We start from the raw sequence: 18518 nt of genomic DNA, 5'->3' as shown, positions 1-18518 counted from the left end.
GGGAATTATGGGATATGTGGAGATGAGCCGGTCATCAGATCTCATTGAGTGGCGGAGTAAGCTTGATTGGCCGGATGGCCGACTCCTGCTCCTATTTCTTGTGTTATGTAGAACAGACAGAAACACAGCCAGGGACTGTGCTGAGAGCTTCAGGGAAAGAGAGGGCAGGGAGAAATGTGGGTACATTTGCTATCTATGGTTCATTGTTGTCATCGAGTATCCAATATCTGTATTGTGTTGCACCAGTGCCACTTACAGACTTGCCTTTCTGGGCCTGACCCTACGCTGTGTTTTCCAATGGCCTACAAATCCCAGCATTACTTGTTGAAGCATTAAACCTCTGACGTGGCAGTGTGGTAGGGTGAGCTACCACCATCATTGGCGCAGTCCCATGTACGGTGCTGGCTTGCTCCAACCAGGTCCTTGTGTCAGTAGGAGAAGGGTGAGAGTTTGATATCACCTCCATCCTAAACCTAAGGATCTTTAAAAACTCTGATGGTAGCATATGGAGCTCTGTTTTAGCCAGAGTCTCGAGGTACTCATGCACTTGTTGGTTTCTTGCTGGTCCTTTCAGTTGAGATGTGTTGCGGGCAGTATGGTTAGAGTAGCAGTTAGCGCGATGTCAGTGACCCTGGACCCAATGATCCTGTGAGGAGCTTGTACATTCTTCCCATGTTTGTGTGGGTTTCCTCCGGGTGCTCAGTTTTCCTCCCGCACCCTGAAACAAACTGGATTCTACATTCATGTGGTGGTAACTGGGCAGCACAGGTATAAATAGCTGGAATCGGCTTCTACTGTGCTGTAAATAAAATGAAATTTGAAAATTAAAGCCCACCCGCGGCCCTGCATTGCTGTCCTGAGTTATGCCAACTGCTATCATTGGAAATGGAAAGGTTATATAGATCAACCCTTATCCATCCTTGATGCCGGAATTCACTTACAGACAATGTTATCTGAATATCTCGACTTGTGTAGAGAATGGCCTCTTTAACAGGTGTATTACCTGTTACCCACCAGGTGGTTGCTACCGGCGTGGTAGCAGCTGGTGGATATTTATTATGAAAAGACTTTTACTTAACTCGACCAGAGTTGCTTCGACGTACCTCTGCCTGCGCAATAGTGTAAGAATGATTTTGCACCTAATTAAAATATAAATTTAAAAAAAAATCCAACACCAATTTCTCAACGATGGTGTGAATGACCTGAGAGGACGGTATGGAATGTTGACGATAGGTCAATAATCTCTGCAGCATCTTCTGGATATCCCAGAGCATCCTTTCCGCTGCATAAATCCCTGAAGCCTCAGCCGCGAATCTGAACAGCCAGCTCTGCAGTGGTTGCGAATTGTGTTTCCTCCTAGTTCCTCCCACATCGAAAAGGCAGTTCGACAATGTCATGTTGAGTTTGTGTTGCCAGATGGAGATGGCCTCTTGGGTGCCTGGATCCAGATGTGTGAGAGGCGGTGATTTGGTCTCCAGCTGAAACAAGGAAAGCTCTGAAATGTTTGGAGTCAGTTCCTGGGGCAGTGAGTACAAGGGCAGGAACTGTCAGACCTGATGAGTCCAGTCAGCAAGAGGGGGGAAAGAAAGACTGCTTTCTTTTTTCTACAGGTCTTCAAGCAACTTTTTAATGGAGTTCCAAAAGTTCCAATGTTGGGGAATCATGTCACCGCCTTCCAAAGTTCTTTCATTTCCTTAGATTGGTGAATTGCCAGCTCTTTTCCACATTTGAGAGTAGTGGGAGAGAGAAGTTTATACTTCCAGGCTGATTGTTTTAAGATGTACAGCACAGTAACAGGCCCTTCTGGCCCAAGAGCCTGTGCTGCCCCAATTACACCCAATTAATCTATAAATCCTATATGGTTTTGGAGGATGGGAGCAAACCAAAGCACCCAGAGGAAAGCCACACAAACATGGGGAGAACATGAAAATGCTTTACAGATAGTGTCAGTTTTGAACTCAGGTCATTGGTGCTGTAATGGTACGCTAACCTAATGTCTGTTGAGAGGAGGTCACTAGAATGTGCAATAAAGGCAGACTAACTGAACATTTGAGTCAGAGAACTAACTCAGTGACATGAAGGGAAAACCTCCTACCAGAGAATTTTTTCCTTCCCTACATTGGAGAGACTGGACAAAGACTGGGAGATCACGTCGCTGAGCTCCTTCGCTCTGTCCACGTCAGTGACAGGGATCTCCCAGTGGCCAACCATTCCAATTCTTCTCCCAACTCCCATGCTGACATGTCTATCCAGGGCCTCATGTATTGTTAAACTAAGACCACCCACAAATTGGAGGAACAACATCTAATTTTCAGTTTGGGCACTCTCCATCCAGATGGCATTAACATCTCTGCTTTCTGCTAGCCTGCGCCCTTTCTCCCCTGTCTTCAACTCTCTAATTCCCCTCCTCCATTCACTGAGCCATACCCCCTCCCCTTGTTTGCTGGTGTGCCCTCCCTCCCTTATCTACTGATTGCCTCATGCCTGTAGGACTGTGCTCCTCCCCCTACCTCTCCCCTCCCCCACCATTTTGTTTGGGTCCCTGCCTACATTGTGCTCATACCTTGATGAAGGGCTCAAGCCTGAAATATTGGTTTTGTATTTTTATCTTTGCTATATAAAGTACACTGTTTGACCTACTGAGTTTCTCCACCATTTGTATTTTTGCAGCACATTAATATACCAGATTGATTTATAGTGAGCCACTATACCAGTTCTATTATGTGATGGAGCAACACACAAAATGCTGGAGGAACTTGTGATGTTTCTTTTTATTGTAACAAAGAAACTTGGGTTCTTTTAAAACAGCTATACTTTATTAGCTATATTCATGACTGTGTGAAGGCATCCATCTTGAATCATCCTTATCTGCAATCAACAGTCTCTGACTCCCTCTAGTGGTCAGGAGGATCACCTTTTTGTCCCAAGTGTTGGAATCTCTGAGTCTCACTGTCACGTTGTGCCCTAAGTGGTTGTACTTAGTGGCTCTAAGCTTCTTGCTGACTTGTCATCATTTGTTTTTTGTCTCCATTGCTGACACTTTTTGTTTCCTTTTGACATCTTCAATATCTCTGTTCTTGTTTAGGTCTGCAGAGTATGGAGGTGTGGTGCATAATCTACAACCTATCAGAAGCTCAGCGGGTGACATGCCATGTTCAAGTGGTGAAGCTCTATAACTCAATAGAGCAAGATACAGATCTGAGCCACTGTCCAGTGCTTTCGTGAGCAACTGTTTAACTACGTGAACTCCTTTCTCTGCTTTACCATTTGACTGTGGATGCAGAGGACTTGAAGTCTCATGGTGAAAACCATACTCTTCAGCAAAGTTATGGAATTCTCTACAGCTGTAGCATAGTCCATTGTCACTGTAGACAAGTTGAGGAATTCTGTGTCTTGGAAAGATCAATTCATATATTAGATCACACAAGCAGCAGACATGCTAGGAAGCAACGCAATCTCTGGATAGTTTGATGGACAACTAATAACCAGCAAGTAATACTTTCTATCCATGTGGAACAGATCAGTCCCAACTTTCTGCTAGGGTTCTGCTGGTTCGTCAGTTATTATCATGGGCTCCTTTGTCTGCTTTGGGTGATGTTTCAAACAGGTCTCACATCTGGAAACCATCCTGTCAATGTCAGTGTTTATCCCTGGCCAATACACAGCAGTTCTGGCCCTTCTCTTCCCTTGTGCACCCTTTTCAGCATCTCGTCTCAGTGATTGAGGGATGACAGTTCTGCTGTCTGAGTAGAAGCCCATTGACAATGCTCAGCTCAGTTCTGATGTCGTAGTATGGCTGACATTCACCTGTAGGCCATCCTTCATTCAGATTCGTGATGACCTTCTGTAGAACAGTGTCCTTTTCTGTTTCAGCTCCGATCTGCTTGGATTTCATGTCAGTTACAGGAAGCGATTCAGTGATCAGGTTCACGTGGAGATGTACATCTGTCTCTGTGGAACTCTCATTGTGTGCTTCATTGCCCTGGATAATGTATTAGCTAACACAATAGGTTTCCCTGACATTTACACACTCTTGACTAGGGTTAAATTTTCACATGCTTTGTCTCCAAGCAGTGATTCATGTCCATCTTGGACTACTGGGAACCTGAGCTGGTGCTCTTTATCTTTAACTTTCACCTTGAGTTTACATGTACCTTTCATGGCTATGCTTTGTTCATTGTCGACTTTGAGCTGTACAGGATTTGTATGGATGTATGCTTTATCTTCATTTCCTTGATGTCACACTCACAGATCAAATTGACCTTTGCCCCTGCGTCCAGATTAAAAGGAATATTTCCTCTAATTGTATGCAATGGCACAGTCGACTTGTCCTGATTGACTCTGTTCACGCTGTTCTGATTTTTTATAATCTTCCTTCATTATCATGCCAACCAAAAGTGTATCTCCAAGGGCAGTTTCTTCTGTAGTGGGTACAGTTTCACTTCTGTTTTGTTTCCTTTGCGAAAAATATTGCTTTGCATAGTGTTTCTGCCCTTTGCATTTATTACAGACTTTTCCAAAGGCTGGGAATTGTTTTGGTGCATGCTTAATATCTATCCAGCTTTTTTGTTGTTTCCTATATCTCTTTTATTTTGTTTGTGTGGGTGGACACACACTGTGGCTATGGCTATGCCTTCATTTTCACTGGGTTTTGCACCCTCACCAAACTTTTTTCTCATGCTGCAGAGATAATTCACTGGCATGGCATATCTTCACAGCTCCAGCTAAGGTAAGCTCTGTCTCTTGCAGCAACCTTTCTCTCCTTTCTTATCAATACTCCCAAACACAATATGATCACAGATCATTGAATCTTGCAGCGGTCCAAAATTGCATGTTCTTGCTTTTAATTTCAAGTCCATTAAAAAGAGTATCAAAGCTCTCTCCCTGCAGTTGCATGCATGAGTGAAACACCTACCTCTCAAATGTTTCATTTTACTTTGTTGAGACATCAAATATCTCGATAACCTTGTCAAGCTTGCCCTGGTCTTCTGCCTCGGCAAAAACAAATGTTTTGGAAACCTCTAGTGCTTGAGGTCTCACCATGGAAAGTAGCAGTGCAATCTTCCATGCATCAGGTTTGCTATCAATTCCAATGGGTTAGAGGTACAGCATGAATCTTTGTTTGAACAGCCTTTACTCATGGTCGACATTTTTCAGTCCAATTTACAGCATCAGGAGACTTTACACTCCCCATAATCACTGATGCATTCTGCACATTGGAGGTGTTTCTTCCACTTCTGGTGTATCTTCCACTCATGGTAACTTGTGATGTTTCTTTTATTGTAATAAAGAAATCTGGGTTCTTTTAAAGCAACTATAATTTATTAGCTATATTCATGACCATGTGGAGGCATCCATCTTGAATCATCCTTAGGTGCAACTAACAGTTTCTGACTCAGGAGGATCACTAGCACTCTGTCACTACAGAACTCAGTAGGTCAAGCAGCATCTGTGGAATAGTGCCTGACAGCCTAAAGCTTTGGACTAAAGCCCTTCATCAGGAGACATTAGGATGTGTTTCCATGCTGTATGACCTAATGTATGTATGGGTTAAATTTCTTAAATTTAGACATACAGCTTGGTAACAGGCCCTTCTGGCCCATGAGTCCATTCCACCTAATTTCACCCAATTAACCTACAACCCTTGTATATTTTTTGAAGGATGAGAGGATCCTGGAGCACCCAGACATGGAGAGAATGCACAGGCTCTTTACAGACAGCGCCAGATTTGAACACGGGTCACTGGTGCAGTAATAACATTGCACTATCCATGGCGCTAACCATGCCCAGTCCATCCAATGGGATTGCCTGAGAAGACTGCCAGATGCATAGGTGAGGTAAATAGTCATTGTGTTTTTGGCAGGTAGAGCAATCTAAAACTAGATGACAGAGATTAAAGGTGAGAGGGGAAAGACAATCTTTTCCACACAGAGAGTGATGGCATAAGCTGCCAAAGGAAATGAGAGAAGAGGGTACAATTCTAAAATTAAGAAGACAATATGAATAAGTAAGGTTAGATGATATGGACCTCATGCAGGCTAGCTTGGGTTGGCATGAGCAAGTTGGGTGGAAAAGCCTGTTTCTGTGCTGTAATATTTTCATTTGAAGAGGATAGCCTGTGCTTCCATTTCAGAGAATATTGCAATTCAAGAACACAGAAGAAAGAGGCCTTCTACTCCTGATTCTACTCTGCAATTTACAGCTGTTCTCATCATCTACTTACTCCCAGCACACTTCATGGAAACCCATTGATCTCATCTTTAAACACATAATTGAGCTGCTGTGTAATACTTTGTCATAAACCAGATTTTCACTTTATGTGAAGGTTTAACCTCTGATCTCTTGAATAGCCTCTTTTAGGGCATCATGTTTACTGTAGTGGTTAGCACAACGCTGTTACAGCGTCAGCAATCAGGACCAGGATTCAAATCCCGCACTGTCTGTAAGGAGTTTGTACGTTCTCCCTATGTCTATGGAGGTTTTCTCTGGGAGCTCCAGTTTCCTCCCACCATTCAAATTGAAGGTCAATTGAGTTTAATTGGGTGACAAGGACTTGTGAGCCAAAAGGGCCTGTTACCATCCTGTATGCCTAAATTTAAGTTTTAGATTTTGTTTCCAAGGATACTTCTCCTTAATCTAACCTCTCCTCATCAGCCAAAAATGATGTCCTCTGCCTGCACCCATCAATTCTGGACAAAATCTTTAAAATTCTCAACAATTTACCACCTGGGCGCCTCACTATTTGAGAATATAAACTTTGATCACGTAGCGTCTCCTCACGTCGGAACCTCAAATTAACGGTACATCCACACAATTGCGACCTGTGCACGTCTATCATTGGATTGTACCCTGCGGACCTTTCTCAGTCTTCTTTGCTTTCCGTGCGCATCACACCATTTGCTAAATATAATTGCTTCGGTGATAATGGAATTCTGCTTGTAATTTGCAATATTATGGTTTAGCCTTTGTTTGCTAAGTAAAAGATACATGAGTTGAAAATATGCAGCTCTTCATTGAAAGACAGTTTCTTTCTTTCTAGAATGAACCTTCCATTCATAAAAGATGAAGCTTTGTACAGTTTAATAGTGCTCTTCTCTTTAACCCTCTATCCTTCTTATGGGGCACTCTACAGGTAATCCCATCTTTACAAATATCCATATTATAAAAATTTACTTAGATGATGAAACCCGTGTTCACTTTTATGAAGGAATTATAATGGGTTTATAATGGGTTTTCGTTTTTACGAATATTGCCTCCTATAGTAGTCAATGGGTCTTCGCTTTACCAATTTTCATTTTATGAACGGTTTCTCAGGAACACTCTACTTTCATATACCTGTACCTTGTATTTTGTGTTATTGTTACATTATCTTTATTCTTGTACGTACTATGTAGAATTTCAAACTTTATGGCCATGGACATGCCACAAAATTTGTAGTTTTACAGCAGGATTCACTACTCTTTGCAGACGATGCCGCTTTAGTTGCCCATTCAGAGCCAGTTCTTCAGCGCTTGACGTCCTGTTTTGCGGAAACTGCCAAAATGTTTGGCCTGGAAGTCAGCCTGAAGAAAACTGAGGTCCTCCATCAGCCAGCTCCCCACCATGACTACCAGCCCCCCCACATCTCCATCAGGCACACAAAACTCAAAACGGTCAACCAGTTTACCTATCTCGGCTGCACCATTTCATCAGATGCAAGGATCGACAATGAGATAGACAACGTACTCGCCAAGGCAAATAGCGCCTTTGGAAGACTACACAAAAGAGTCTGGAAAAACAACCAACTGAAAAACCTCACAAAGATAAGCGTATACAGAGCCGTTGTCATACCCACACTCCTGTTCGGCTCCAAATCATAGGTCCTCTTCCGGCATCACCTACGGCTCCTAGAACGCTTCCACCAGCGTTGTCTCCGCTCCATCCTCAACATCCATTGGAGCGCTTTCATCCCTAACGTCGAAGTACTCGAGATGGCAGAGGTCGACAGCATCGAATCCACGTTGCTGAAGATCCAGCTGCGCTGGGTAAGTCACGTCTCCAGAATGGGAGGACCATCGCCTTCCCAAGATCGTGTTATATGGCGAGCTCTCCACTGGCCACCGTGACAGAGGTGCACCAAAGAAAAGGTACAAGGACTGCCTAAAGAAATCTCTTGGTGCCTGCCACATTGACCACCGCCAGTGGGCTGATATCGCCTCAAACCGTGCATCTTGGCGCCTCACAGTTTGGCGGGCAGCAACCTCCTTTGAAGAAGACCGCAGAGCCCACCTCACTGACAAAAGGCAAAGGAGGAAAAACCCAACACCCAACCCCAACCCACCAATTTTCCCCTGCAGCCGCTGCAACCGTGTCTGCCTGTCCCGCATCGGACTTGTCAGCCACAAACGAGCCTGCAGCTGACGTGGACTTTTTACCCCCTCCATAAATCTTCGTCCGTGAAGCCAAGCCAAAGAAGACAGTGTAAATATTATTCTTAAAATAAATAACCGTGCAAGAATAAGAGAAAGTGAGGTGGTAAAGCACGACACTGCAACTGAAGTAAAAACACAATCCTGGAGAAACTCAGCAGGTCAAATCTTGTCCTTCCTATAGCAAGGATAAAGGTACATCCAAGGCTTTGGGCTGGAGCCCTTCATCATACCTTGACGAAGAGCTCAAGTCCAAAAATGTTGGTCATGTTGGTCATATTTGATTTGTAAAGTACTCTATTTGACCTGCTGAGTTTCTCCAGCATTGTTTTATGATTTTAATCGAAACTAAAGTGGTGTCTGCGGTTTTAAGAAGGATGATTCATTGTTCATTCAGGAATCTGATGACAGAGGGGGGAAGAAAGCTGTCATTCTGCCGCTGAGCACTCATCTTCAAGCTCCTGTACCTCCTTCCCGGTGGTAGCAGAGTGATGGGCCAGATGGTGAGGGTCCTTGAGGATAGAGGCTGCTTTCTTGAGACACCTCCTCTTGTAGACATCCTCAACGGAGTGGAAACTGAGGGTGCTGGCTGAGTTCACAGCACGCTGTAGCTTCTTTTTAAATGTAGAGATTGACTGACCCAGATAGCACACAAAACAAACTTTTTCACTTCAGCTCAGTATTCATGAAAATAAACAATTAAATTCAACAGACCTCTTGAAATGTCAATAAGTCACAGACAGAAAATCCCTTCTTGTTTGTTCATTAAAGGGAGGTTTTGAAGTCAAAAGTCTGCCTGAGAAAAGCCCAACCTGGATCCAGGAGCTCAAAAAAGGAATGTAAAAAACAAAGATGGTTATGAATTTATATCTCTGGGGATGGACATGATTTCTGGAGGGCTTAGTGAAACATAATGAGACTGAGTATTCTTGGAGAAAAATGTCTGCGTGTGAAAATGATGATAATGGATTTTGAAACAGATGTTACAAAATTCAACAGAAGAACAATTACATAACATAGAACTTTACAGCACACGACAGGCCCTTTGGCCCACAATGTTGTGCTGACCCATATATACCTACTCCATGATCATTCAAACTCTTTCTTCCCTCACAGTCCATAAACCTTCATTTTTCTGACAACCGTTTTTAATGTCCCTCTTGTGCCAGCCTTCACCACCACTCCCAGCGATGCATTCCAGGCACTCATTACTCTCTGAGTGAAAAAAAAACCCTCTGTCTTGGACCATCACCTTAAATGATCAATTCCTGCAGATTCACCACTATCCCAACATCTTATCAATTTGACAACTGCTATTCCCCTGCCTGTCATCCAAGAGGAATGGCCAGAAGTCAAGTGACTTTGTAAAGTGTGTCCCTTGCCTTGGGTAGGAGAGTGAATTCAATCCAGTCCTTCCAAACAGTGTGTCTGTAACCTGTCTAACGCCACAGAAGAGGGTTAATAAAGATGCAACCAATAGTTTAAACCCCCGTGACTCTGGCATTGCAAGCCTGACCAGTGGTGAGTTTGTTGGGGTGTGGGGGGGCTATAGTGGGGAAAAATTCCAGAGGAAATCCTGACTGAAAGGCAGATATTCTACAAGGAGTGCGCCTCCAGATCGCCAAGCTCAAGTTCATTTATTGCACCAAGGTGCAGCGAGAGAGCTTGTCTTGTGAGCAATTAGACATCTAATACACAGTACAAACCTGATGATGCATCTTAGCAGTCATCATATTCTTGCTAATGATCAGCAAGCATAGATAATGCGAGTCCCAGTTTATCCTGACAAAAAAAAAACTGACCTGGCCAAAAACTTTGATTACGTGCTACAGTAGTTTGCTTGCTCATGAAACAGGGTGACAATTTGCTGGGTTGGTGGTTGAGCCCTTCTTGAAGAGAGGAACGCTGTTTGCCTTTCCTCTAATCTGCGGAAGGTCACCTGAGTCGAGCAATTACTGGAAGATATATTGCAGAACAGCAGCTGGTCTGGGCTTTTGCTGTATTGTAACTTTTTGATACCTTCAATCTCACTTGTGACAGGAGGCATATTGTGACAGATTGTCTTATTTTATATTGTATATAGATATATTTTGAAGGAGATAGATTGTGGGGGTAGTATAGGTCAATTAACCCACAAACATTTCATAAAACAAATCTCATTTAAAAAGCCAGACAATCCAAGCTCTGAATGCCTTTGCAAAAACTTTGAAGAATTACTATAGAGACTTCGCAAGAAGGTGTTAATTGGACATGCTGTGGAGTAATGGATTATTGTTTTGAAAGCAACAGATGAACAGGCTCAGAAGTTTGGGTCCGGTGCCGCAATCTGTCAGTTTGCTGTTCTCAGAAGGTCATGTGGTTTTACAAGCCGAGGGAAAGAAGAGACCATACAGGCTTTCTCTAAGATGGAGAGAGAGAGAGAGCTGGTTTCTGCCGTCATGGCAAGCTGGCAGTTTGTTGAAACCCCATTTTGAAGACAGGTTGTGAGTTCTGAGTTCAGCCTGTTAAAAATCCTTGCGGTCCATACAAGAGGAAAGGACTGCCTAGAGTGTAGCACCTGAAATAAGGGAAACAAAAGGAACTCTGTGGTGATCTTCAGAAGAAGAGGTTATCATTTGGAAAACCTTGATGGGGCAAGTTTCTTCGGCAAGTGGCTGATCAGAGGGAATCAGTTTGTGTGTGTGTCCAACAAGCATTAAACCTTTCTCTGAAACCAACAAGAACCTTCCTGAGCAGTAACCAATTTAATTGAATGTATTGTAGTTTCTTTTACAGAATATCTGTCCATCTTATGAAAGGAATAATGTAAATTACAATATTTATGTTACAATAAACTCTTTATCATTATCACAGAATTGCAAGGGATTTTTCTTTATTCTACCTGCTAGATCCATCTCATGCTCTCTTTTTGCTCCTTTTTGAGGTTTAGACTAGCAGGGGAGTAGCTACGTCTTATACCCTAGACTGGAGGAGCGGTCCTCTTGTAGGGAGCCATCCTCTGCGACTGAGCTGAGCTTCGGCTGGGACACATATGGAGCTGTGAGGGAAGGGTGACACCCGCCTAGCCAGCCAGAGCAACCGAATCATCCCTAGTGATCAATGGGGTGGACAGATGTCGCAGACAGATGTCGCAGCCAGATCGCCCTCGCACCCCTCTTTTTGTCCTTCTTAAGTGTGCATCTATTGTACTCAATGAGGGATTTGCTTGATCCAGGCTACATAAATCTTACAGATGCCCCCTTCTTTTTCCTGACCGGAGTCTCAGTAATAATGTTGAAAGCCACGCTTGTGCCCGTCCGTAAAAGATTCAGGGTGCGGCATGATGATGCAGCAACTATTTCTGCTACCTTTCAGCGTTAGTGACTCAGAGTCGATCCTGACCTTTGGTGCCACTGGTGTGGAGTTTGCATGTTCTCCCAGTCCCAGCCTGGATTTCCTCTGGATGTTCTGACTTTTCTCCCTCAACCCAAAGAGATCTTGATAGGTTTATTGTCTGTTGAAAATTACTCCTTATATGTAGGGATGTGGTAAAAGAATCAATAGGGAATTCACAGGCAGGAAAAGAGAACAAGGTGGGGGAATGGGGCTGATGGGATTGACCTGCCAGCAGCTGGCATGGATTTAAGGAACTGAATGGCCTTTTCCTCATCAGTTCCAATTTCCCATCCATTATCTGTACAGCGGTATGATGTGCCCTCCACCACAGACAGTGGTCTCTTTTGGGTGCTCACAGACTGTCAGATATTCTTTGTTTCTCAGTAGGAGAAGTGTTTTCTCTTACTAAAGCCACATCGCAGGTTGACTGGTTGTTGTGGCAGGTCAGACAGGTGATAAGCAATGACAGAAAGGAACAGATCCTGATTTCCCCAGCTTTCAGCCAGGAAAAGGCTGCACTTCATTAACTTTAACAATATTGAGCTTTACCTCATAAAACTAATAGTTGTAATATGAAGACAGAGGAATTTAAATGGATGGTAAAATGTCTCATATATCAATAGGCCATAGATAGGATTACAGGAAGCTGTTGTCCAATTGTGTCAATATCAGCATCAATAAATATTTCGGGCATGGTTGAATGAACAATCTCCCTCTTTAATAGCTTGTCATACTTCAAGTGTTCTCTCTCCTCCACAATAGTTTCACTATCTTAAGAGTCCTGCATCTGCCTCTCCCTGCCAAACTGTGACTTCCTGAGAAATAGAGCACTGCAAACCACACAATTTCAATGTAGAATTGCTATTTTAAATTTAAATTGAGACATACAGGCCATTTTGGCCCATGAACCAGTGCCACCCAATTAATCTACAGCCCCTGGTACTTTCTTGAACGGTGAGAGGAAACCAGAGCCCCCGGGGAAAATTCGTGCAGACACGAGGAGTGAGTACAAACTCCTTACAGAAAGTGCAGGATTTGAACCCTAGTCCTGATCACTTGCGCTGTAACAGCATTGCATTAAGTGCTCACGCTAACAATGCCTCCCCTACACTAACCGTGCCACCGCCTTTTCATTTTTGTTAGCTGTTCCTTTCTTGCAAACCTTGCAAAATGCTGGGGTGGTTGAACAATAATGAGGACAACCTGAGACCACTCTCCACCTACATCTCTGACCTGAGTGATGGGCGTACCGAGAAATCCAGCTGACATACAATGCCCTCCATAATATTTGGGACAAAGATACTTTTTTTCCTTCATTTTTCCCTGTGCTCTACAGTTTTAAATTTGTTATCAAACAATTCACATGTAATTACAGTGCACGTTTTAGATTTTATTCAAGGTTATTTGTATACATTTTAGTTTGACCATGTATAAATTACAACACTTTTGATACATAGTTCCTCCATTTCAGGGCACCATAACGTTTGGCTTCACAGGTGTTTGTATGCCTGTTTAATTGCTTTCTTGGTGCAGAGAGCTAGCCTTGCTCCTAAGCTTTTGATCACCTTTGGAGTCTGTGGTTGCCATTTTCCGACATGCGGACCAGAGTTGTGTCAATGAAAGTCAAAGAAGCCAATATGAGGCTTGTAAAACAAGAATAAAACAGTAAGGGACATCACCCAAACTGGAGGTTACCAAAATTCAACAGTTTGGAACATAATTAAGGAGAAAGAGCGCACTGGTGAGCTCAGTAATTGCAAAGGGACAGATATTCCATGGAAGACTTCCACTGCTGATAACAGAAGAAATCTCATCATAATGAAGAAAAATGTCCAACAGATCTTCAGATATATCAATGACGACTACCTGCAGAAGACTTCATGAACAGAAATACAGAGGCTAAGCACTGCAAGATGCAAATCAGGGCAAAGGTGGTATGCTTTGGATCTTGGGCAGTTCCTTTATGTCTCCACACTTTGCCCTTGCATTAGCATGTCAGTGTGACACTAACATGTCACTCCAATACATGTTAATCTTGATCTCATCAATCCACAAGACCTTTATCCATAATTCTGCAGGATCTTTTAAATACTGTACTTCGTGGCAAACTGTAATCTTTCCAGTTTGGCCCATGAACCAGCATCTGCTACCAGATGCTGTGATTGTAGTAAAAACACAAAAATGTTGGAGGAACTCCGCAGGTCACACAGTGTCAATAGGAGGTAAAGATATATGACTGATGTTTCGGGCTTGAGCCCTTCTTCAAGGTACATGAAATATGAATTATATTTCTGCTGTTTGAACATTTGCAGTGAACCAATAGTTCAAATTACTGCCTCACAGCTCCATCAGGGACTCAGGGGCTGCCAGACTCTTCTCCCACATCCTAAACACAAGCTGAGAGGTTAATTGATGATGTAAATTACTCCATGAATGTAGGATAACCAAAATGGAGTTGCTTTATGAACTTGTTTTATCTTTTTCAATCTTTTTTATTGAAATTTGAATTCATGTAAAAAACAGAGTACGTAAGAATTCATATTAAAAGTCAAAAAATAGATAAGTACAGACTCAAAATTTCATCCACGGTACCCCACATTCTTAATCAAAGAGTTTATATTAAGGTAATATTTTATTATAAAATTAAAATCGAATTTCACTACCAAAGATACATGAAGCTGTTTGCAAAGAGAGAAAAAAAAATCCCCGCCGCAGTAATAAATTACCGTATCAGCCAACACCTCTGCATTAATATTAAATCGAAGATCCTGAAAGCAATTCAAAAAGGGTCCCCACAGTGTGTGAAAATTTAAATTCAAATTGGATATTGAGCAATGAATCTTTTCTAAATTTAAACATGACTTGACATCACGTAACCATTGAGCATGTGTAGGAGGAGCAACGTCCTTCCATCTGATTAACCCCGCCTGCCAAGCCACGAGAGAAATAAAAGCCAATACATACAAATCAGATGCTGTTAAAGTTATGCCACTCTCTCCAACAATAACAAACAAAACAGTTAAAAGATTAAGTTTAAAATTAGCTTTAAAAAATACAGAAAAAGTTTGAAATACTTCCTTCCAGTATATCCCAAGACATGGACATGTCCAAAACATATGAATTAGTGACGCAGGTCTATTATTGCATCTATCACAATGAGAAGGTATATCCACATAAAAAAAACAATAGTTTAACTTTGGACATGTGGACCCTATGGACTACTTTAAATTGTAGGAGGGAGTGGTGAGCACATAAAGATGAGACATTAACCAATTTAAAATTTATATTCCAAGTTTCTTCAGGGATTGAAAGCTGTAGGTCCTGTTCCCAGGTTTTTTTTTAATTTTGTCTGGAGGAGCCCCTCTTGTTCCCAACAACATGTCAAAAATGTTGGATATTGAATCATTATTAAAAAGGTTGTAAATTGAAAAATTACATCTATTAAATTCTTGTCAAAACTTAGGAAATGTATATAATTTAGATTGAAAAAAAAATCTCTAATCTGTAAATTACAAAAAAAAATAGTGTTTGGTAAACTATATTTAACCAACGGTTGTTCAAAAGAAGCAAGACTTCCTTCAATAAATAGCCTTGATAAAGGGCTCCAACCCAAAATATTTATTTCCTCTGAGTTTCTCTAACTTCTAATTGTTTGCTCAAGAATGTAGCATCTGCAGGTCTTGTGTTTTTCTTGGGATTACGGGTGACATGTCAGGAATTAAGGAGAGAGGTGTAATATGGAGAATCATGTGACCTACTGGTAAGTACCTAGTTGGAAGCCACATCATTTACTAATCAAGGTTGGAGTCCATCCAACCAGTAGTGCACACCTGACCATTGCCTCTGCCTCTACACAAAGCCCTGGAACATCTGGACGGCAAAGATGCATACATCAGGATGCTCTTTATTGACTACAGTTTGGCATTTAACACCATCAGCCCCTCAAAACTGATCAGCAAAATCCAAGTTGACATCCCACTGTGTAATTGGATCATGGATTTCCTCATTTCCAGGCCACAATCATTGAAGATTGGTAAGCACTTCTCCACAATCTTCGTCAGTACTGGAACATCACAGGGCTGTGTTCTTAGCCCCCTGCTCTACTCACTTTACACCCACAACTTTGTGGCTCGGTATGACAATAACAACATCTACCAATTTTCTGATGATACCATGGTAGTGGGTTGTATAAAGAAAGGATATGAATAAGTGTACAGGATGGATGATTGGAAACTTGGGTGGATGCTGCACCAACAACAACCTTGCACTCAATGTCACCAAAACTAAGGAACTGATTGTTGACTTCAGGAAATAAAAGCCAGAGGTTTACAATCCAGTGATCATTGAGTGATCAGAGGTGGAGAGGGTGAGCAAATTTAAGTTCAAGGGAGTCACTATCTCAGAGGATCTTTCCTGTACCCAACATATCGTGAAGAAAGCATGTCAGTGCTTCTACTTGCTCAGGAGTTTGCGAATGTTTGGTATGGCATGGTGGAAAGTGTGCATCATTGTCTGATATGGAAACTGCAACACCTCGGAGTGTAAATCCCTTGAAAGGGTAGTGAACACAGCCCAGGACATAACAGGCAAAACTCTCTGCACTATTGAGTACATTTACTGGGAACGCTGCTGTCGGAGAGCAGCAGCAATTATCAAAGACCCTCACCACCCAGCACATGCTCTGTTCTCGATGCTGCCATCAGGAAAGAGGTAGAGATGCAACGAGACTCCCACCGTCAGGTTCAGGAACACCTCCACTATCAGACTTCTCAATGACAAACTCAATCAGAGATTCATTTAAGGTTTTTTTACTTGTGCACTTTATTGATTTTCTTTTTCTTTTCTCTGTATTGCAGTCAGTTTGTTTCTGGTTCTTTGTTTGTTTACATTTTACACTGCATACATTTTATTTTTGGCACGACCAATTAGTGGTAATTCTGCTGCACCGACAAAAAAAAGGAATCTCTGGGTTGTATGTGATATTATGCATGTATTCTGACATTAAATCTCAATCTGAATCACCTCGCAATTACCTGGGCTGGACCCTTCACCTTACTGTGATATAAAGTCCACCTCATGGAGCAGCTCTTTCTCTTTTGCTCTTTGGCCCTCTGATGAATCCTACTCCACTCCAGGTCATGATCCGTGGGGAATTTTGGAGGAGTCATTGATAGGGGGTGCACTACATTAATATCGGGGCTGTTGTATATTGTTGTAGTGTGGTAGATGGCATCTGAGCCGTGCTCACTTTGGACAAGGGACAGCGGATAACATATTGTAGTCCTTGGTTGTGATATGTCTGTATAAACAGTTGGTAATCATTGTATCCAATGCAACTGGGTTTTACTGTGCTTGTATGTGTGTAAGCAGTTGCTAGTATCGGTAAGTTAAGTCCAATATGACTGATTATTCTGTGATCGAGAGTACTAGAGTGAGTGATCCCTTTTGTGTTTCAATACAGATTATTCCTGTATTCATCCTGTGTCCAGTCTTGTTTCTCTTTGAACCCATCAGACTGGTTTCCCTTCTCACATATCAAGGGGGAATGAAACAATGGGATTTTTCCCAACTATTAATATTGCAATGGCCTGGATGCCTTGGAGTTCGACAGCACCTTTTGGTATAGCCTGATGCCTGGACTAGCACAGGGGCTAACCTGATTTAGGAAGTCTTCCCAATATTGGTCTTTTGTGTAGGCTTCGAGTGCCTATTGTGGGCAAGTATACAGTGCCCACGTACAATCTAGCTGCGGAGTAAACCAAAATGCCTGAGCAGAGAGGAGATGAAAATTTCTGCTCCCGACAGTAAGTTATTCACAAGTCATTGGAAGGTCTTTCCAGCCAATGAAACCTGTGCATTCCATTACAATTTTAGAGGGTGGGAGGAAATCAGAGTACCCTGACGAAACCCTAGCAGGTCACTGGGAGAACGCACAAACTCCTGTCAGACAGCGGCGGATTCGATTCCCGGTCGCTGGCGCTGTAATAGTATTGCACCTACAGTAGTTCCGATGACATTTGTTGCAGTCAGATACTGTTCATTCGAGGGTGAGCAGGGGGATTTGGAGAGGTTTGAAATTTCAACAGCTCCCACTGGCCAGTGGCTGGGAAAAGGCAGCAGGTGGCTGCAGGTGGGGCACCAGCATTACGTAGGCTCTGAATTCACATCCCTCCCTCTATCAATTCTCAGCTTTCCTCTCCTGCTGTCCTACTCATGTCAACCTATGGCCTCTTGGCTGCTGGCCTGCACACCTTTCTCTGCCCCTTCTTCACTCCTCATCCCCTCCCTGTCTTTTTATTCTGGCATCTACCTGCTCTTTGTTCATACCTCTTCGAAGTCCTCGTTCCTGGAATGTTGGTTTTTGATTAAAATCCCCATTATCTTGAATTCAAGCAACCGGCAAAAAAAAAGCCACATAAAAACAGGCAAAAAATAGACAGAAGTTTAAAACTGGTGCCCCTAGTTTGCCAGTCATGCAACATGCAATCTCAAGTCACTGGGAAATACACTTATCCGGCATCTAATAAACCCCATAGGTGTCGGATACTGGAGGTTTTACTGTATTTCTTTGCCTCCTGCTGAGTTTCTCCAGCACTTTTAAGCATTTGCCACAATCACAGCATCTGCTAACTTCCTTGTTTCACTCCAGAGTTACTCCAGTATCTCGTGGATATTGGTCAAAGCTGCTCTGACAGTGGGATCATTCTCTGCACCCACGTGGCAAGCAGTGCTATC

Source organism: Narcine bancroftii, chromosome 2 (assembly GCF_036971445.1).
Source record: "Narcine bancroftii isolate sNarBan1 chromosome 2, sNarBan1.hap1, whole genome shotgun sequence".
Classification (NCBI taxonomy): Eukaryota; Metazoa; Chordata; class Chondrichthyes; order Torpediniformes; family Narcinidae; genus Narcine; species Narcine bancroftii.
This window is presented reverse-complemented; position numbering follows the sequence as displayed.